Below are 23,818 nucleotides of genomic sequence, written 5' to 3' on the forward strand. Positions count from 1 at the left end.
TTACATTGTGATGACTCATGTACAAAACGTGTAATGGCATCCTTCAGTGTGGTGAGATGAAGAGTCATAGTCTGCTCATTTTTCGAGAAATGGAAGCTGATTATAGGATCGAGGAATATTTTTTCAATCCGTCATATTGTAGGTTCCACTCCTACATTATAAATGCTTGCTAGAAGTCGTATACTGAGAACAGGTAATTTTAATACTCTTTTTGAGAAACGTATTATATGCTAGTTACATTGAGGCCCCATGTGGGCATTGTGGATCATCTGCACTGTTTCGAGAACAGTATATGCATTTCATTAGTTCCACCTAAGCCCTTTCGTTTATTAGCTTTCATAGCATAGTTACTTGCTACCATGCCACTATTTTCTTCACGCTGCTTGTAACATCACATGTCTCATTACATCAGTGCTTTCATATGGGACAAACAGTTAACTGAATTATGCATATGCTACCATTACAAACCATTAGCAATAAATACCCATTTCTCTGAGGCATTAAGATTACAGGTAGAAAAGGTAAGTCGTCAGATGCACTGGAAGACTACGCATAGTGTTCTGGTATATTAGTTAGATGTTCTGTGGAACACGTAATAGCGAGGGGAGCTCTATTAGCAATATTATGTGGAATTTTGTACTTAAATCATATACTGATCTACGTGGTTTAATGAAGTGTTTGAGTAAGGATTCTTTTCAAGACTAAATTCAGTGATGACAGACACAAAGATTTATCCTCATAGTACAGCTTTGGCTATAGCCTGAAGGCAAGCAAATTAGATAACTTTTGGATATGTTCTTGATGAGCGCCTACCTGTTATTAATGTTTGAATAACTATGGGGAGCGTTAAACATTTTTTTTTTTTTGGTCTGAAAGCAGGTTGATTTTATTCAGGATTCCAATACACCATGTTATTCTCCATTCTTTGGGCTACAAAATCCTATTTTATTACATAATAGCCGTTCAATGCGACGGCTTTACGCCACTTTACTGGGAGGGTCTCTATGTATTCATGGTACCACTCTACTGATCGACATCCAATTCAACGTCTTGCTTCGTCAATAACCTCCTCATCATCGATGTACTGCTTCCAATGGAATGAGCCCTTCATGCGGCCAAATAGATGGAAGGTGCAAAATATGGGCTGTAGGGTGGATTAGGAACAACGGTCCTCCGAATCGCTTACTACAAGTTCACTGAAATAACATAGCGAACCCCTATAGGTAGAACGCTAGGAAGAACACTACAAGACAACGTTCCAAACCGAATTTCCACGACCGCGAGCATGTAAAGTCCAAAACTTTTTGCTGAACTGCGTCTAGATCCGAAGGACATAATTGATATTCACTTTTCGATCACGGCTAGTGTCGTCAGTATTAAGATGATTAACGAAGAAGCATGTACGAAGGTGGCTACCGGCAAACTTCATTTTAGCCAGATAGGGTGGCCGAGTGGTTCTAGGCGCAACCATCTGGAACCGCGCGACCGCTACAGTCGCAGGTTCGAATCCTGCCTCTGGCATGGACGTGTGTGGTGTCCTTAGGTTAGTTAGGTTTAAGTAGTTCTAAGTTCTAGGGGACTGATGAGCTAAGAAGTTAAGTCCCATAGTGCTCACAGCCATTTGAAACTACAATTCAGGCACTTAGATGGTCATATCGGCACTGTTACCGTTGCGCATGCAGGCCTACGCATGGGTTTGCCTTTCACGGGCAAAGGTCCCGAGTTCGAGTCTCGGTCGGGCGCTCAGTTTTAATCTGCCAGGAAGTTTCATATCAGCGCACACTCCACTGCAGAGTGAAAATCTCATTCTGGAAACATCCCCCAGGCTGTGGATAAGCCATGTCTCCGCTATATCCTTTCTTTCAGGAGTGCTAGTTCTGCAAGGTTCGCAGGAGAGCTTCTGTAAAGTTTGGAAGGTAGGAGATGGATACTGGCAGAAGTAAAGCTGTGAGTACCGGACGAGAGTCGTGCTTCGGTAGCTCAGTTGGTCGAGCACTCGCCCGCGAAAGGCAAAGGTCCCGAGTTCGAGTCTCGGTCGGGCGCTCAGTTTTAATCTGCCAGGAAGTTTCATATCAGCGCACACTCCACTGCAGAGTGAAAATCTCGTTCTGGAAACTGATTGAGTTTAGGATGGTTTTAATACCTACATTGTCTGACGTCCTGAGCATTGAATAGTGTTCTGAGTGCTCTGCTGTGAATGTTGTAGGCAATGCAAGTATTAAATGTGACGGTAGTGAGCAATTTAGTGAATTTTTACTCCATTTGATATGAGTTGTCATCACTGTTGATGGCGGTCAGCAACAAATTCTACATGATCTAGTGAGAGATGTAATTTGCATGATACATACTTTCTTCAAGCACAAAGCATGTGGATACTCATACCACAACTGTTGCTTGGAATCGGCAACACTGCAGTTACCGACCATGCCACAATCTGCATGAGCCACCATCATTTGTGAATCGGACTATAGTGACAAACACATGTAGCTTAATGTGGTAATATACAGTATATACATTTGTCTAGATGTGCAGCACAAATAGCTTCCACACATATGTAGAAAAGTATTGTAAAAAAACACTGATGTTTCTCCTCCAGTGCAAGACAACACATAACCTTCCTGTCACAGCATTGTCTGTGAAGAAGACAACACGTGTCCATACCACAAACAAATTCAGTTATGTAAAAAATAAAAGTGTGCAAGGTAGGGTACCAATAACAGAGGCTAATGATGGAAGACTTTTTTTGCTGAAAATACCTTATTCTTATGTCGTTAAGGTTGGGAAATCCAAATACGATACTTAAAAAGCTTTATCACCCCACCATTTATTCACATTTTACAGTTAAATTTATGAAATTAAGCGATTTTTTAAAGAATTTGACAGCTTTTATATAGTTAAAATAATTTAAAAAAGAAGTGTAATGAATGTAGATGACGTTGGTAGCACTGCTGAAAAACATTTGCTGACTCAAAATGGTCGATTCTATTTTTGTGTTAACAGATGTATTTTCTTTACTGTCAACCTAACCTCACTTTCCCATTTCCTATACATGTGCTCACTACAAAGTCTAATTGTGGTTGTAAAAACTCTGCTGACAGTTCTTGTTACATTTGTGATGAATTAGTGATTAAAAAACACCAAAGAAACATTATAGACCTTGTGAAAAAAGGTTTGTCTATTGTACTTTGGACCTAAACTTGGTGATCAAGATAAATCTTGGGCATCACATAAGGTACGTTATGTGTGTGTCGAAGATCTGAGAAAATGGTCCAAAAAAGAGAAAAAAAAGCCTTTAGATTTGCTGCTCCTATGATAAGGAGGGAGCCAAGAAATCATGCCGATGATTGCTGCTTTTGCAGTGTTGATATTATTGCTCATAAGTCGAAAAGCAAGAAGGTAATAAGCTACTCTAACCTTCCGCCTGCCATCTGACCAGTAAGGTATGGTGTAGATTTGCGGGTTTCTATTCCAACAAAAATATTTTCTGATGTACAATCTTATTTAGATGAACCAGATGGTGATGGATTCTATTGTAATACAGAAAGTCTAGAGTCCAAATTGTTTACTCAGTCCGAGCTCAGGTATCTGGGCTTAATGAACAAAAAAGCTGAATTGCTTGGCTCTAGATTAAAAGAAAAGAACTTATTGGCAGTTGGAACCAGCATATACATGTATAGAAAGAGAGAACAGCAATTTTCCAAGTTTTTTCAACAAGAAGGTGATTTAGTGTACTGCTCAGACATTCCCGGTCTGATGAACGATTTTGGTATTGATTCATCCAAAACTACAGTAGTGATGGAAAAATGCTACCAAGGCCCCCGGAATACCAACATGATGGGGGACTACTGTTGGTAACTTCACCGAGAAGTTCATCACACGACTCATGGCAGAAAAAGTTACACAAGGAGAGTCAAAGAAAAAAAGAGAAAGAAAATACAAACCGATTCCAGCTGACAAGTGAAACCTCTATTAACACATATCAATGTTTTAAGTAGTTTAATGTAAGTACAAACCATGCTTATGTTGTAAAAAAGCATTTCATTAATAACCCCATTTACCATATACCATAGGATTTTTATACTACATGATAAAAAGCATATTGCTTGAAATCTATGAGTGATACAAAAAAAAAACTATGGCTAGATTTGGATTCAGCTCACAAAAATCTACAAAGATCAGCTATCAAAGTAAAAAAACGTTTTTAAAAAAAAAATTCCGTTGGCCTGTGTAATTTTTTTGTCTAATCAGTCACCCCGTAATGGAGAACATATTTATAAAAACGTAATTCTTGGATAAATGGAGAAGGAAAAAATAGCAAAGAATGTAAAGTTTATAGGGCAATTAGTGTCGTTTGCCACAGACCAAAGGCTGTGTGTAGGGTTGTAATAAAAAGTTTGAAATGAACAATTGAGGGAAACTAGAGAGAGGATTAGTTTTAAAATTAAGAAAAGGAAAAGAAAAATGAGGTATGATTAGATGTTTTGGGACAATAGAACATAGAATAATAGAAGTTAATAGGGATATTTAATCTGTTTTGTTGAGTGGCAAAAGACATTTGACAGAGTTGATTGGAGTACCTTCGAGAGGATCTTGAAAGATGTAGACTGGGAGAACAGAACAACAACAAAGTAAATGTTCACAAATAAGTGGTACGAATGAGGAAACAGAAGAGAGAGGCATTGGAAGATACGGTAGACAAGGACACTGTCACAACTTTTCAATATAGATGATTGTAAAGGAACAGATGAAGTATTAGAAAAAATAAGAGAGAAAATAGTTACGAGTGATTCAAGGCACATGTTCAAATACTTTTATATGAGCAAATTCTGCAGTGAATTAATTTAAAAATATTCTGTTTGAACAAAGACCCTCTAAAATCTTACAGTGAATTTGAATCTGGTTTCCTGAATAAATCCTTGAGGGTTGGGATACATGTGACAACTTTATGCACTCACAAAGGTTTGTACTCTCAGTTAGTACTTGCAGTATTGTTTACAATAAATATGAATTACGAGTACTTCCCGCAAGTGTTTGAGAGTCTTGTGAGGGCAGATGTTAGAAATGTTTGTGCACAGCAGGGTCAGGGTTTCTGTGAGAGATCACTTTCTGTGAGATTTTTCTGTTGTTGTTCTGGGCGTGAAGAAAAAGTTTGTAATGGAAGAGCGTGGGGCGGCAGCTGCATTTTTAATATCTTAAGTGCAAGGGACAAATCATTTTTATGTTGGATAAAGTAGATTAGGCAGTGGGAACCTCATTGTAGAGGTTGTGATGGAAAATCAACAATATCAAAATTTCATGAGAGTGACAGTGATGGACATTGAAGAAATTCTCTTCATAATTGGACCCAAAATTGCCAATCTAGACACAATTGTGAGTAAAGTCATTAGCGTTAAGGACAGACTGCTTATAACAGACATTCAAAAGCCGAGTAGGCTGGATACTGACAAATGACGCATTTACAGAATACATCTATTTCAACACATTGACTTGTACAGAACGCCTCTTGAATTCCTGACGGTCTGTTCTTTAACATACAACATAATAATATAATCAATGAATACCATGTAGGTACAGCAATATTATTCTAATTTGAAAAGGCAATTTTCTGAGTTCCAAAACAATTACTTTTGAACTTCTTTTAATTTATTGGCTTCTGGCATACAAACTTTTTAGCCATCATAATTTAAATGTATTGATATTTATATACATAGCACCATAACATTTGTTCTCCTTCATTCATGTGTGTCTTCTGGTTGAGATTGTTGCACTTATATTACGAAGACACAATTGACAGCTAACCACTTAGTTGTTAATTCATTTCTTTAATCAAGTTCAGTGGTCACAATTCTGTTTATTTTTATGTCTTCTTTAGCTATAAATCTGGATATGATGTCATAGGTCCTCCTGGTTGTCTCTCCAAGTACTGGGACCATGCAAAGCAGCTGGCAGTGACCAAAATCAAATGGCTCTGAGCACTATGCGACTTAACTTCTGAGGTCATCAGTCCCCTAGAACTTGGAACTACTTAAACCTAACTAACCTAAGGACATCACACACATCCATGCCCGAGGCAGGATTCGAACCTGCGACCATATCGGTCGCACGGTTCCAGACTGAAGTGCCTAGATCCACTTGGCCACACCAGCCGGCCGGCAGTGATCATGTCAATTACTTTCAAACATAATTTCATTTATTTTTCTATGTTAATTAATCTATGTTATAAAATTACTATGCCTGATTTGTTGCATTGTGGATATTTTGGTAAATGTCTTCTGTTGAGGTGTAAAAAACTTAGGCCATTTCAGCCAATTAACTTTGCTTCTTATCTCAATTCCTGTATAGTCCAGTGACTGTACATTCCATAACACTGGCCTTTCTTCATACAAACTAATGAAATATACAACTTCATCCTGAGCCCACTTCCTGACAGCTTTCTTCATTACTTTTTTCTGCCAATACATTGCTGACAATCACTCGCAGAATGTACCCATCATGACAGTATTTCAGTCCAAACAGTACTGGTATATGTTTACAGCACGAGTCTTTCCACTGTTGATGTGGTGCCATGGTTAATTTGCAAGTCACTTGATCCTATTTTCATATGGGATCATGTCTCTACAGTTAAATCTTTTATTTTTGTTTGTTAATTCTATATAATATGGCAATATGGTTTTATATGTTATTTGATGCGTAGCATAGTTTAAGTCTAGAACTTTCAAAATTGGTTAATTGCTAGTTTAAAGCCAATTCACATTGGCCGTCATGTCAAAACATTCTACAATGCATTTAAAATGGCTGCATCCACACTGTCCATCACATCAAGTAATGTCATGGAATCATATAGGTTCCTCTGGAGGAAATTTTTGACAGCTGACGTCATCCGTCTGTTGCCGATCATGTGACCTACAAGCTCATTTCTTCCCAATACACGGCCATGGGCAGACTCCATATTTCATTTCATCGTGGTTTGTGTGGTTGATAGCAATTATTTATTACTTGCTATAAATTGTTTCATTTTTAATTTATTTTCTTAAAATTTGTAATAACTGATGACAAACTAATTGAGGTAGTGACGCAACACTCTATGTTGTACAACATGAGTGTACTTTATTACTTGCCCTCTAATACATTAATAAAGTAGACTTTTATACATACCAGCAAATTCCAGATTCCTCTTCTTCAAACTCCCTGTATAACGTATGAAATTCTCATTCTGTACCACGTAATGGCTTTTTTCATACCCATGCACTTTCTTTGTGTTGTGTTGCACTCTTTCCTGACTTCTCTAATACACAAGCTATCCCTGCAAGCTGCAAACCATTTGAGTCCAATAAATGTCACTTTCATACAAATGTGGACTCCAACATCCATGGTTCCATGCATATAAGCTAGTGTTGTGTATGTGCACTTCCACGTAAAAACATTTGCAAATCATCTTCCAAACATCGCAGTTTCTGCGAAAAGGACAGTTGAGGACAGCAATGCAAGATGAGATCACGTGATGTGAATTAACTTGATCTGCCATGATGTGACGGACGGTGTGAATACACCTTGACGTGATGATGGCATGATGAGACAGTGCTATGACGGGACAGTGTATTGGCTTTTAGAAAGTAAAATGGGCAATTTCTTTGTTCAGAAACATGCCAAGGCCACGTATGCCCAGAGGCCCCATTTTTTTGCGAAACAAAGAATTTTACTCAAAATTCGAAACTATTTACTTTTAAGCAAAATTGCAAATAATTGATGAAATTTGTGAAATCACATAATTTGAAGTTAACTGGGAAAATTCAGTTTAAGTTATGGCCATGCAATTGAATCTACACAACTTTGATATCTTACGTAGTATCAAGTGTTACCGACTTCCGTTTCCTGTGCGAGAAAGTCAAGTTAGGTTTGCACATGCAACTAATGTGACACTACAGCTTGTGGCTTTCTGTAATGGCATCATGAGTTACTGTTAATATAGGACACCACAAATTCTACATAGTTGCACAGATTTCAATATGGCATCCATTGTAATCATGTGGGCAGGTATGAATGTTATAGTGAGAACAAGAGCACGGAGCACCCCAAAAGCACTACGCACGACAGCGTGCCAGCAGCACCGCCGACTCATCTCAATCCCACACCATGAAAGGATCTTGACACAATGGGAACAACACCAGGGGAAGAAGGCACAAGGAAAGGGGGAAAAAATATCAGAAAAAATGCCTCCAGTTTAATGGCAACCAAACCAACACCAATGCTAACTGAGGGACTCCAATTCCAGAAGGAATTTCAGGTTTAAATCTGGTAAGACAAACAACATTCATGAAGAAAGCTGAGGACAGACATAACCATGTGAGGATTGTCTGCTAACACCCAGAACAAAAAAAAGGTGGGAGTGCCTATTTAATACAAGGGGCCAAAAGGCAGTGGCAGTCCAGCAAAATATGGTCATCTTGAGGGGGGGGGGGTCCCCCGCAACTACAAAGGGGCTGCAGCTCATCACACGGCAAAAAAGCCATGGTTCAGCCTGGTATGGCTGATATGAGGATGGTAGATTTCCACTGGAAGAGGTGGAGGGAAGAGTGCCACATGCTGTGATGCTCTTGTCACATTAAGTTTATCAGACAGGGGATGACACATCCCCTCCAACAGACAGCCCACAACTTGGCAAATATGGTAGTTATGGCAGAGACCAAGGGGCAGTGGAAAAAACACTAGGTGATAGCCTCAAGGGCCCTACTGAGTGCGTACGAACAAAACTCAGATGAGGGAGGACAAATTAATAAAGAAGAGAGGTCAGTAAATGGCCATCAGTTCCGCAATAAACACCACACACTAGCAGGCAAGAGATGGTATTCCTTGCCAACAAAAGGCTTTAAGGCATACTTCACTCATCTGGCAGATTCAGAGACACTGGTGGTGCTGGGGGGGGGGGGGGGGGGGACGACGACGACCTCCTGTAAGGGCAGGTGCAATAAAGAATGGAACACAGCCAGAACAATGGAGGCCTTTGAACCCTAGAAGACATCCATCCAAACCCAGGGCCAAGGAAAAATCCCAGGAGCATTGTTCCAGAAAGAATGTGGGGGAACAGGATGAAGAGGGAAGATGGAAATCATGACAGAGAGAAGTGAGGCAGATCCCAAGCGGTAAACCCATCAGATGGTGTACAGCAGGTGGGCGACTTCCCAAAGCTGCAAAAAGAATACAATACGAGGGAAGAGCACGGAAAGAGTGGATAGCGAAGGCATAGGAAACCAGGATCTAGGACCGCTGAACCAAAAGAATGGGGGAAAGGAGTGATCTCAACATCAACCAGAAGCCTATCAACAGGGCTAGTGCAAAATGAACCATTGGCCAAACTTATACCACGATGTTGGACTGGATCCATAAAGAGCAGTGTGGAAGGGGCCGCTGAGCCATAAACTTGACAACCATAAACCAGATAGAACTAAACTAAGGCCTGATAAAGATACAGAAGAGTCAAACGATCTGCACCCTAACAGGCATGGGTGAGAAAGCGAAAGATAATGAGTTTATGGAAATGGTCAATCTTCCAGAAGGCAGATATTGGGCAAACAAGTAAGCATGTTGTCAGAAAGAAGACCCAAAAAACAAGTGGGGGACCACAGCCAGGCATTGGATGTTCAGGTAGAGCTCTGGACCAGGTTGGACTGTAGTATGGTGACAGAAATGCACCACTAGGATTTTTGGGGTGAGAACCGAAAACTGTGTGAGAGGGTCCATGCAGATGCGCACCTGATGGCACCCTGAAGCTGTCGCTCTGCAGAGGCTACTGAGTGGGAAATAGCACAGATGCAGCATTTGTCCACATACAGAGCAGAGATGACTAACTGTCCGATGGAGGCCACAAGTCCATTAATAGCGATGAGAAAAAGGACACTTTTGTGGACCACAATTCTCCCGTGTCAGTGGAGAGCTGAGAATGTTGCCAACACGTACTCGGAACGACAGTTAGGACAGGAATTGGTGAATAAAAATGGGGAGGGGGCTCCGAAGACCCCACTCATGGAGTGTAAGTAAGATGTGATGGTGCCATGTCATAAGCTTTACAAATGTCAATGAAAACTGCAACAAGATGGCAGCATTGAGAAAAGGAATGCTGATCCGATCAAAGCACGTTATTGATTGGGGACCATACTTCCTGATAGTCACACTGATAAGGAGACGAGATCCCAATATTCCAGGATGCAACTGAGCCACCATCGGTTAAAATAACTTGCAGAGGACATCAGTCAGAGTCATCAGCTGGTAACCACAATACTGTCCCTCCAGTGAGAATCATAAAAAGCACTTTTCACCAAAATAAGTTTAAACACCCAGAAGAGATACTGTCATTGTGGAGGATTGAAGTGTTGAAGCGACTGGTTATGGATGGAATTGGGGCCAGGGGCTTAATTGGGATAAGAGGAGAGGAGAGGGCCAGACAAAACTCCCATTCAGCACAAGATTCATTATATGACTCTGCCTGAAAAGGAGTAAACCCGTGGGTCCTGTGGCCAATTTGTGTCAGACTGGGAAACATCAGATGGAGCAGTTCTGGGAGGGGGCACCATCACTGGCAGATGCTGAAGGGGGGGGGGGGGGGGACACTTCTGCAGCCACGTATGGGGAGCCGTATCCAGAGGGAAAGGTGCGGGAGCTGCAATGATTGGTAGAGGAGAGGGGGGCATGACTGGGGCAAGGAAGTGGGAGGAGGGGGAAAGGTCGTAACAGAGGCAAAGTTAAGACACCATAGACAAGGATGAAGATGGTTGTATTTCTGATGAGCCTCAGTGTAGGGTGAATGATCGGGGGGACCTACTCCTGTATCTTCTTTTCCTCCTTATAAACTGAGTAATTCAACGAGCCTGGGACGTGATGGTCATGAGAATTAACACACACGAACAGTGGAACACAGTGGCTCCCCTCACGGAGTGGGTGTCCACAATCACTGCATAGAGCTTTCACTGTACAGTGTGAAGATATGTGCCTGAAATGTAAACACCAAACACACCTCATGGGTCACAGGGCGTACATCACAAAACCTTAACATCCTCCAGGAGAGTATCCCCTTAAATGCCAGAATAAAGCTACTGGTATCAATGCGATTGTCCTTACAGCCTTTCTGAACATGCAGGACAAAATAAATGCCCTGCCATTCCAGATTGGCCCAGAGTTCCCCATCAGTTTGCAGGATGAACTCCATATGAAAAATTACTCCCTGAAGCATATTCAAATACAGGTGAGGAGTGACGGACATCGAGATGTCACCAAGGTGGTCACAGCCACAAAGGTTAGCAGATTGGGTGGCAGCAATAGTTTTGATCAACTACAAACCCAATCACTTCTCACCCAGAGAGTCTACTATGCCAAACTTGTCTTCAATAGTTCCCTCAAAAATAACAGCTTGGTAGCGGTGAAAGTGCCCCGTCAGTCCTAGTGCAGACAAGTTAGCAAGGAAAGGATTTCACCACAAGCTGGCAAGCCCAGCCCTCCTCCCAGAATGTAGCCAGCGAATGTAATGCTGGTGATAAGAAGCACCATTAAAAGGTCCATTGTCAACTGAAGAAATGGCCAGCTTAAAGCTTAATGCATTTCATACACAAAGCGTCCACCCTGATACCATCCACTCCAATTGAGCTCTCCCTGTGGGTGCACACCCAGTTACAGCAAGCGTCATCTGACACAGCAGTCATTGTTGCAAATTTTGATGCTCCTGAATGACAAGTGACCACACCTAGTAATACACATGGATGTATCAGCTCTCGTATCATAAGTGTGAACACTGTGTTGTCAGGTGTCTCAACCATGAGAGTATGTGATGACCCCCACCACACGGATGGGCTACCATGTTGGCCATCTAGCATTGGACAACAGTGTTGAGGAAGACTTGGAGAGAGCAGTAAGGCCACATGGTGAAGATGCTAAGTAGGGTGTTCTTTCCCAATTGGCTCACACGGAGAGAAAAAGTCAAAAAGGGAAGGCGAAAAGGAAAAGCAAGAGGAACAAAAACCAGGAGGAATAACAGAAACCAGAAGGATAGCTGGGCTGATGTACACGAGGACACTGAAACAGCAGAAGGAGGGGGCAGAGAGGAAGGAGCAAGTGCAGGGAGGGAGGGACACAGGGAAGCAAATGCAGCTCTGGAAGGAAGAAAGGACCGAAGGACCGCAATAGCTCGAACCATTTACGAACTCTCAAAAGATCCGTGAGCCTCGTCGACGGGGAAGGGGGGGGGGGGGGGGGAGGACAGAGAAAGGACACGTGCCTAAAACATATTAATAACAGTTCTTTCCTTAAGAATAACAAGGAGAAGACACAAACAATGACAGGTTCCAATAGATAAGCTACTCTCACACTGTCAGTGAAGCAGTAAAATCGATAAAGAATAATTGGTTTTATCAAAAACACGGGCCAAGACCAATATTCCACTGGAAAAATTTGTTCATCAGGAGATGAGAGTGTGGATCAACAAATGTGTACCGTATTTGTGTAATATTACACATTTCTGGAGGGGAATAAATGTGAGTTTAACTTGTATTGGCACCTGCTTGATTGCAAATCTTTAAAGCAGCAATTTTCCTAGTATTATTGAAAATAGACATCATTTCATGTAATGAAATGTAGCTGGGAGGGAAGATAATTCCTTCAAACCTGCCTAGAATCCACCATCCTGCCTTGAAAACTATTCTTACTTTTATGGCAAGAATGAGACTGAGACCTTCTGAATCAGCAAAACTCAATTTTTCTGTGCTGCCAACTGTTATGTGTGAAGAATTTTAAAATATATAAATAGTGTGACCTACTTAACCTAACCTAACCTAACCAAATGGTCATGCACCAGGATTTTATGATGTTTAAAGAATGAAGTTTGTGATCATGTCCCGATGCTGGCAAACATCTATTTACACTGTGCAAGTTGATCACAATGACATGCACTCATCCTGCACTCATTATGATGGCCATCTGAAGCCTTGCAATGAAATCAATACCCATATTTTTTTCCATAATATCACTTACTACATTTACATGGAAATGGGAACTGATTTGAAAGCGTTTTCTGTACTCAGTACGTGAATTACTATTCTGATATTAATCATGGTAAAATATGAACATTAGTTGGCTGAAACAATTGAACACAAATGAAATCGTAGGAGCAATACATGCACCACAAATGACAAACACCCAAAGGAACATTTCAAATTGTTTTCAGTACCCCTTGGAACATTAGTAACTGTGTGGTTATGCTCTTTTTCTAGTTGAGTGATATTTAGCTTTAGGTAATATATGTTGGATTCCTCATTAATTTCAAAGACACGGAAACAAACAATTTAATTCCTTAAACGATTTTCAATAGTACTCAAATACTAGGTCTATTGACATTTTTAAGGGTGCTGGAGACTTGCCCTTAGCTGGAAGATGGGAAGGTTCAGTATCTTGAATCATCAAAGAGGAGGAAAGGTTAAAAGAAGTCTTGAAAAATGATGGCAATGGTCCAGTTCAGAAGTTGTTTGTTGGGAAAGTGAAAGTTGTTGCAAATGAAAATGCTACAATATTTCACAAGCAATTATGAGAGTAATACAGAAACTTGAAATTCCGTACCAAATGTAGTTTTTCTAACTTTAGATTCAGCTTGTTTGAGGGCAAGTGTATAAATACAATTAGGGTTTTAGTATCAGAAGGGTTCATAGTACACATGCAGTGCTGACCTCATAAATTATATTTGGTAGGCAGTGTGTGGACCATGGAACTTAGTGATCTGAACCACTGTGAAGTGCAGGCAAAATGCATCTTCCTACCCAGACGAGAAAGAATGCATACATTTAATTCTTCAATCAGGAATATGAAGCTGAACTCACAAAAGCTAAACTTTTTCCCACTCCTGTCATCACCAAGTGGAACTTGTGGTTTTTAGTGTCAAGTACCTTGGAAAATACCTGAATGATGTAGTGGAATTAACTGAAACTCTTGAAGATGAGAGTGTTGCTGTAAACTATTTAGAAGTCTTTGTCTCTAATGAAGTGCCTAACTCTTTTTCTTGTTGAGTTTTGCTCAAAATTCTGCAATTTGCTGCTGGCATTGGAGAGCCCAATATACCATTAATTCATGTTCCACAATTTAAGGTTAGTGATCTTTCAGAGAATTTTAAAGTGCTAGACGATGCCGTTTTTTAAAAGACAATCTCAGATTAGCTTCATAAACTGTATAAGCAAATGCAGGTACAATTAACATCTGTATTCCCATATATGGGCAAAGCAAGCCTGACAAAACTGAACCACTTAATGGAGTGCTGTCACAAGAAAGATTGTCCCTTCTACAAGTAAACTGTTTCATCCAAGAAACATAATGAAAGATGATTTAGACAATGTTGAAATCTCTCAGCTAATGAAGCAAATTCCTATTCTACAAGGACTTTGAACATCAGCACGTCTTGAACCATACACACTGTTCAGGGACTTAACTGCTAGCAGCTGTACAGAAGGTAAAGATGTTGATGCAATCGCTTTTCTTCTTTCTGTGAAATCAGAATATGGGCATTTTGTGGAAGCTGCAGTGAAGGCTTTGTGGATCTCAGAAATAATGATAGTGATAGGTCATTTTGAACATACTGTAAGATAATATCTGACAGAACAGCTCTGACTCTGAGCAATGTGGAAGTTGTCGTATCCCTGTCTTTCTCAGACTGATCTGTAGATTATGTGCTTAGGCTGGACCCTGCTTATCAAATTGAAACAATAAATGTTTTCCAAACATTCATGCTTTGACGTAATTATTTTCATCAAATGAATAATTTTCAAGCTTTTTGAATTATGTAAAAATAAGAGATGTTTCACTGTAAATATGCTATCAATGATTTTTGCTTGGCTTTTATTGCTTAAAAGTGGAAGTAAACTTTAGCAAAATTATTGACAAGATGATTTAAAAATAGTGAAAAATATACTTAAAAAGCTTCTTCAAAATTATAAAAACTGGCAAGAAGTTTCACCATCAACAGGTACACCTAATTATCACTCAAAACATGCAGTTTCATAGGTACTTTTATTTAATGTGTGCTTGAGTATGGCAAAATATATTTGTAAGATGTGATAATGAACAAACAGTGAAATACAACACAAATTTGGGACGCAAAATGGCTGCTCAGCTGTCAGCTCTCCAGACAATGCCAGTATAGTCTTTCTTGTCTGTGAGCTATGGTGAGCAGCTCTACAGAGATGGAGGTTGCTGTCTACACGAGAGGTCGAAATTCACAGAGCACAACTATCTGAGATCTTGCCCCACTCTTGAACATTGAGGATGAGCTGACTCTTGGTGTTGTTTACACTGCACTTATTACTTGCAAAAGCTCCCTGACAGTGAAAAACTCTCATGTGTATACCTGGATTATTGGTACCAACTACATTTACACACCAAGACGAAATAATCAAACAATTCACTGAAACCACTGCGAGAATAATGTTGATGTAGATGATGTCATGTAAATAGAGGAAATTAACTGAAATTTTAACACACAAGCTATCTGTTTTGGTGTGGGAGAAGTTAACATTAATGACACGCTGTGATATCTGAGGAAATTTATCTCATACTTCATCTGATTAATCAACTGATGAAAAAGATGATCATTATCCTCCCAAGTGGACAGAGAGGGATTAAGAACCACATTGCACAAATTTTCGTAACCACAGGGAACAAGTACTGCCAAATGGGCAGTATAATGGAGAAGCAGCACTGTGAAGATATGGTGTTATGCGAATGCAGCATGAAGCAATGAAGTTGGGAGGAGATTTTCAATGAGGACAAGGAAGGACAACACTAGACAGGTCACCAGTGCAGCTTAAAAATATCTTTCATTGTGTTTACCTGCAGACAGAATTGCTAGCATGTTTTCAAAAAAAAAAAAAGTTCAAATGGCTCTGAGCACTATGGGACTTAACATCTATGGTCATCAGTCCCCTAGAACTTAGAACTACTTAAACCAAACTAACCTAAGGACATCACACAACACCCAGCCATCACGAAGCAGAGAAAATCCCTGACCCCGCCGGGAATCGAACCCGGGAACTCGGGCGTGGAAGCAAGAACGCTACCACACGACCACGAGATGCGGGCATAGCATGTTTTCATCAAATCCTGTCTGATGGCAGAATTTTCTGGGATAAGACAGCTAAGATCAAAATAGTATTATTTTACAGAAGTGTGTAGTAGGACTCCTAAATAACCTGAGGATTCTTAGACTTATGTGGCAATACATTTACTCCCTAATTGTATTTATGGTCAATTACAAGTGTGGGCGTAGGATGAAATGTGCAATTTACTAGCACTACAGCACAAGCAAAAATTTTTGTCATGCAGGCTATTCATCCCTATCTAGGGTTCATAATGGAGTTTTATATTCTGGCGCAGAAGACTGTAACAGATTGCCAGAAGATATCATGGAGGATATTGAATATCCCTGATATTCAGAAACAAAGTCAATTAATAACTCCTTAACCAATTCTACAATTTATCTGGACTCAGGGATGTGAATTTCACAGAATTATAATATTTGTGTATTAAACATTTTTGACTTTGTCAATGCTTAAGCAGCTGATAGTGCTGTGTGTGAAAGTACACAAATGCTTTGTTTGAATTATTATAAAGAAGATGAGCAGTGGCCACTTTCAAAACAGCGTTTTTTCACCTTATACAAGCACACAAATAAATCTAAGAGGAATAATTGCTCTAACAGTCACTGCCATCATATCAGCACTTGACAGTAGTAGCCAGCAGTGATTGCTTTTGTCTGAGTATGCACCACTTGACTTCTCTCACATTAACCAAGGCTTTCTTTAACAATGGGATTTAGGGAACGTGTGAATGAAGGAATGAATGAATGAATGAATGAATGAATCGAGAAATTGGTTTTGGCTCCAATTTTACTCTGAAAATACTCCTTCATCGACTTAAAGTTGTTTTAGAATCCAGGCATAAAGTTGTTGATTTTCCAAATTATCAACACAACTGCTAATAGAATTGATTACCGAAGACAAGTGCTAACTATTATGACTTTATGGGGTGCAAAATAAACACGTACGCATGTGTAATTGGCCTACAGTTCTTTTGGTAAACTATATTGAGTTTTCAATACAAAGATTCCAATGTGTCAAACTGAAAGTTTATAATCTGTGTGTTTTACCATTTTTGACTTATAGCAATTAAACATGGGCTTTACATAAAGAAACTATTCAAATTTGAGGGGCTAGATAATGAGTAATTAAGGGATAGATTGCAGCAGTTACTTGGAGAGGGAGGAAAATAAAAAAAAAGGATCAAGAAACAGAACAGAGTAGATGATGTAATTATGACTGCAATAAAATTAAATGGAGCTGGGCAGTATAAGTATCCAGACGGAGAAATTGTAGGTGGACCAAGGAAGTTCTTTGCTACATTACAAGAGATAAGAAAAGATTGTGATGGCAATGTAATGGAAAGTGGATATATCATATTAGAACATCTACAGGAGCAAAATGTATGCATATTGTTGAAGACCGTAATGTGAGGAAATGTCTTGAAGAGAGCTTTATCCAGCAGTGGATATCAAGAATACTTTATTTTTTGAGGCAATGGCAACCACTGCACAACTGGTCAACAAGATGTGCTCTAATGTTACAGGAATACCAGTTAGAAATTTATTATATAGCAAGGAAGAATAACGTAAGGCCACATGCTGTCATGTTCACATAAGGATTTAGAAATATTAAATGTTGTAGAACCAATGTTCAAAGAAACACGGAAAATGTCATGAAGAGTTGAGGGGAAAATATGTTTGGGAACTTCATTACAAACATAGAATTTGAACAAGACATACTCAAAAATCTGTTAATTGAGATGTATGCCTCTCAAGTCACATAACAGATGTATTAATTTAAAGAGTATGTTTGAAGTACACAAATTCTGGACTGAAAAATATTTAGGCAAACTGTAAGAAATGGAACTTTGCTAAAATGGCCAGATGAGTGAAGAAGTTTCACATAACAACTGGTCACAGCCAGCAAGCAAAAGTCATTAAAAACACAAAAATTAGATCAAATAGTTTCAACAGATTTGTACAGATCATAATCAACTGTGAGAGCAAAAGGAAATTTTATTCTAATTATGGTCGTAATGGAAGTGCTATCAAAATTTCTCTCTTTGTACACACACACTAAAACAAATGGCAAGAGTATTTCAGCCCACGTTTTAATACAATCTTGAGGCTACCACATAAGGAGTTAAAATGGCACAAGGCAAACATAATTTTTTAAAGAATATGTCTCTTTTCTAACTTTCTTTCTTTAATGGTGTGCAGTAGAACATTTAAAAATGGCACAAGAAATGATTACAAAAAAAGTCAATGAACAGAAGGAAGCAAGACACATTAGTAAAGCCTACTGTATATACTGTGTTGTTGAATGACTCTGGTAAACTGACACAATCCACATGAATCCACTGATTAAAGACAACTGTGCTGTCAGGATTGTTTTCGTCAAAAACTTGTTCCAAGAAAGTTTCCAGTACTAACCTTCCCAGAAAACTTTTGCGCTGGTGGAGCACCTGTGCCTTTGATTCTCGACTACACAAAATTTTTGCAATCACTGTATTGCATTGTGGCATCTTCAAATGGACTAGCTGCTAGCATCAGCTTTACATTTTGGTGGATCATACACACACTCGTACAGAATGAATTTCCGATGAGCTAACTGTCACACACCATTTTGGAAGTAATTCACAAAACTATGAAAAGCCAATTTCAGATCCATTATGCTCACAATATTCAACGAACATCTCCTTCAAATTGCTGAGAAACAAGTATTTATGCTTTTAAACTTTGATTCCATTTATTCAAATTGAAATATATCCTTTCTTTCGAGGACTCATTCAACTGAGTTTTTCACATTCGAAAAATTGTGTAACTATTCTTGTCACCTCTTCAGGAAGTGCTTTGCCTTGCCTTCTCTTAGGAACAGCTAAAATTCCTTTTTTTGCCTTCTAGTTTGTACAACCATGTATTCAGTAACTTTGAGCTGTTCCACTGAATTCTTTATAGACCAACTAGTAGCACCAGTGTTAAGATTCATATTTTTTTCTGGGCAGTTCCCTGTCTGTAGTTTAAGCTCCATACCTTCGAAGAGTTTGTCATGGTCTTTACAGTTTGTGCACTGTTGCTTAGTACTTTGGTTCTATAGGCTTTGACGATCAATATTGTCAGCTGTGTCAATCTGCTCAGCAATGATTTCCTGCACCTGACTAATCTTATGTTTTGTGTAGATGTGCTGATCCCTTGCACTTTTTCCTTGAAACTAATGCTGACAAATTTGTGTTCACACTTCCAGAGACTTCCTGTGCAGAAGCAGGGTCATCAGAATCTATGGAACTGATCTTGTTCAACTGCTTCAGATCAAATTCCTTTCTGCAAGAAGTGCTTAACTCCTGGCCAGGCTTAACACTAACTCTCAGCAGAGCTGTCTTCTCTGCAGCACACTGTAGTTGATGGCACATCTTTTCATTTTGCACATTTTAGCAACTTTTTTTTTTTTAAATTCAAATTTGGTCAATGAAGAAGGTATGTCCACGATCCATCATCTAAGTTTAGTTCACTTCATCTTGATATCAGTTTTTGATCTTCTGCACCATACTCCTTGAAAACCTTGAAGCCTTTTTGGAAGTGTAGGTCTTCAGGTGGCAGTCAGGACAGTTACCTGATGACTACTAAAGCACATGGCAATAGCTCAACAAGATTCTCGTCCATCAATATTCAAATTCAAATCAAATGTAATATAATATAACTACTTCAAATGAATTCTGCAATATGTAAATAGAAATGTATTATGAATATGTAAGTTACTAAATATGAATCTAATGGAGGGAAACATTCCACGAGGAAAAATATATCTAAAAACAAAGATGATGTAACTTATCAAAAAAGCGTTGGTATGTTGATAGAGACACTAACAAACACAAAAGCACACACAAAGTTCAAGTTTTCACAACCCACTGTTGCTTCATCAGGCAAGAGGGAAAGAGAGGGAATGAGGAAAGGATGTGGGTTTTAAGGGAGAGGGTAAGGAGTCATTCCAATCCCAGGAGCGGAAAGACTTACCTTAGGGGGGAAAAAGGACAGGTATACATTCGCGCACACACACATATCCATTCGCACATATACAGACACAAGCAGACATATGTAAAGGCCTTTACATGAAACTTGTGTCTTGGTGAAAGAAAGTTGTAGTCCATTACGTGCCGCTCATACATTAAACTCGCAACTCTCTGCGGCTGTGCCTCATTATACGAAACTTTGAAATCATATTTTTGTGGTAGTAATACACTCTAATGTCATTTCAAAGTAATTAGGCAACAACTTTCAGGAACATTAGTTTGATTCGCTGCCACACGGAATCAAGTCAATGCATACATTACGCACGAGAGCAAATACGAGGGCTGTCCAGAAAGTAAATTCCGATCATTCGCGAAATGGAAACCACTGGGAAAATCCGGTAAAGCTTTGCATAGATATGTTGGACACTGTCTCTAGTATGCCCATCGATCATGTCGGGTCGCTATTTTCAGTTCTGAGTGAACAGTGAGCACGTAAAGATGTGTAGGGAATAGCGTCTCCCACCAAGTATGAGGGCCTGGTTAGAGATTTCACCTGTCTCATGCAGCCCACGTAACACTACTATCGAGCAGTTCCTTCTTCATGCCCTTTCTCGTCCGCACAGTGCAGGGGCAATGAAGACATTCCTGCAGCGTTTCCGATGAGAAGTGTTTGATCAGCCACAATACAATCCGTAATTGGCTCTCCCTGAGTCTCATCTCTACTCACAAGAACTGCTGGCTATGAAGACAAACATTATCAATCTCACACGAACTCTTACTTCATGATACTTGATAAAGTAGCGAAAGCTTGAATTTTGTGTGTGTTTATGCTTGTTAGTGTCTCTATCAACATACCAACGCTTTTGTTTGGTAAGTTACACCATTTTTGTTTTTAGATATAAGTTAGTAAATAAATAGACAAATAGCAAATAAATAAATAGCAATGTCTGACATACTTATCATACATACAATGACACAAAGAAAAACAGTTACGCAAGAAATTGATAAAACAATAATGATATTCATAACGAAAACAAGAGAACTCTGAATTCTCTCATGAAGATTTCTAATCAATGAAAGATGAAATTTTAAAATCCTGTAATATGAATAAACAGCATGACTTGTGAACAGCATCACACTGGCACATATGTAGCACAAGCCACCTGAAACAATGGCTACTCATTGCAAACATGTGAAATCTGAATTTCTCTTACAAACTCTCTCACTAATGAAGTTTCAAATTTTACCCATCAGTCTGAATTACATTTTGCATGAAATCCTTGCCAGTTGATAACAAATCAGGTATGGGATCACAATTCAGTTTTCTTATAGTGCAGAAATCTATGTCATCTCTAGGGTCCTGCAGCCGTTCTAGAAACTAAGAGCCCATTGTAAATAGACATTACTCCTGCACAAAAAAACTTGCCCTTTCTTATTGTGCCAATGAAAACATATATACTGAAGTGGCAAGTGAAAATTTGTCCCAAGGCTGGAAATCAAACCTGGGTCTCCTGTTTACTAGGCAATTGTACTAACCAGTAAGCCACCTTGACAGAGCAGTTCATACAACTGCACAGATTACCCTGGCACTCCTCCCTCCTCAATCCAAATTCTCATTGTCACTCCAGTCTATTGCAAATTTCCCCTTACACATGAACAGAACTCTAATGACAACATTTTCCCAGAAAGCTGGCTAGTTTCACTCTCATAACTGTTTTGGACAAGTTTTGTTTAACATTTCTCTGAATACATTACAGCACTGTCACTTCAGCATAGCCTACTATGATGCTCCCTATATACAGTTGCAAAATATCATGGCGTATAATGATGATGTCTGGTTTGTGGAGCACTCAACTGCGGCGGTTATCAGTGCCCGTACAAAGTCCCAATTGTAACACAGTCCATTTTCTTTGCACAATCCAATTTAACCACTCTCACAAATGATGTTGATGATGATGAAATTATGAGGACAACACAACCACCCAGTACCTGTTCGGAGAAAATCCCCAATGCGGCCAGGAGTCTAATCCATAATCTCATGATCCAGAGGCAGCAACGCTAGCCCCTAGACCACAAGCTGCGGAACTCATGGCATATAAAACTTTTAATGGTGAATGACTGCCCTTAAAGTCGAAAACAAATCTGTTGCGGCAAAATTTGGTGGTACTTTTGGCATGGGTTAACAGCTAGAATGCTAAGCATCCTTGTTTTTAAATTATAATGCTATATTCTACACCAAAAGTTTTCATAATGTACCAAATTTCACTCTTATTTGGCAACTAAAACTGATTTGGGGTCAAAACTGGCTCCTTTTGCAGCACAGCACATAACCACATGACAGTCCATTAACCAAGGGGCTATAACTCTTGAACCAAAGAATACTGAACCCAAAAATTCTGCACAGCTGTGTTTGGGGTCTGGGGATACTTTACTAAAAAAAATTCATGAAATTTGGAGGGGGTCAAGAAGAACCTTATGAGATTTTCGTGATATGCCAAGGAATGACCCCAAGATATCAATTTACATGTGTATCTCAGACAACACATATCTTCTTAATAACCATATGATATCTACATATAATTGTCATTAATGACACCCTTAAATTTTATATTCTGATTAATACATCATCTTTTTCATTAATTATTAAGAGCATTATGTTGTTGTCAGTGTACTTATGAATCAATAAATGTGTAACTATATTTTAGTTACAGTGACAATTTGACTGTTTTACTACTTATGAACTTCTTGATGACTTAATTATGGATACTTTTTTTAATTTTTTTCAAAAATGAGACTGAAAAATATGGAGGGGGAAAAAAGAAGTATATATAAAGCAACCACCAACTGAACATGAAAAGTATAGTTTCAATATAAATAGCTGTAGTCCAATAGTGGACAATGCAGGATGGATAACATGAGCATTTCTGATTTGCATGGTGGGAACTCTCCCAGCAAATATCCTTCATTCCCGTAACCCCTGGCTGCTGCCTTTACTAGTCCCTGTTCTCCACCTGCCTATCCCATTTCTTGCCCCCACTCCAATACTACACGCACCTTCGATCCTGCCAGTGCATTTATACGTCCTTTCCTCTTCTCTACTCCCCCTACCCCATACCTCTTCCCATCCATCGCACCGTCTCCCTAGGCTACACCTGGCAGTCCTATCCTGTCCCCACCATGTCAGCACTACCATCTCCCCACATCCCCACCTTTCTACCCCTTCCCCTTCCCACCCCTTGGAAGAAGTTGTCTGAAAGGTAAAATATTTTAACATTCTTTTTCATTGTGCCTGCCTGAATAGTCAGAAATAGTGCAGCATTATTGCTTAATAGTAACTGGATCACTACAACGATATAGTGAGTGATCTCTAGTGTTGCTGTTAGGGGGGAGCTTGGCTCCATAGTGTTTATGTGCAGTAGTGTTTTGTGTTGTTATAGTTGTAGCTGTGTCATATTAATTGTGTTTGCTAATTTAGCTTCATATACAATGGTTAGGCATAATTCGTGGCAGACAGTCAAATGACTTTATATAAGAACGCCAGCCAGTGAATTACTGGACGAGCTTCTGGGAACAAATGTCTGTCAGCGTTACAGAAGACCACAGTTTGAATTCTTCAAGCAGACTGCTACCATCATTCTATCCCACTGCTGAGTGGAGAATCAATGACAACCTGATGAGAGGTGGGGATCACAGACTGCTAATGAATTTTCAT

This window comes from Schistocerca gregaria, chromosome 7 (genome assembly GCF_023897955.1).
Source record: "Schistocerca gregaria isolate iqSchGreg1 chromosome 7, iqSchGreg1.2, whole genome shotgun sequence".
Lineage (NCBI taxonomy): Eukaryota > Metazoa > Arthropoda > Insecta > Orthoptera > Acrididae > Schistocerca > Schistocerca gregaria.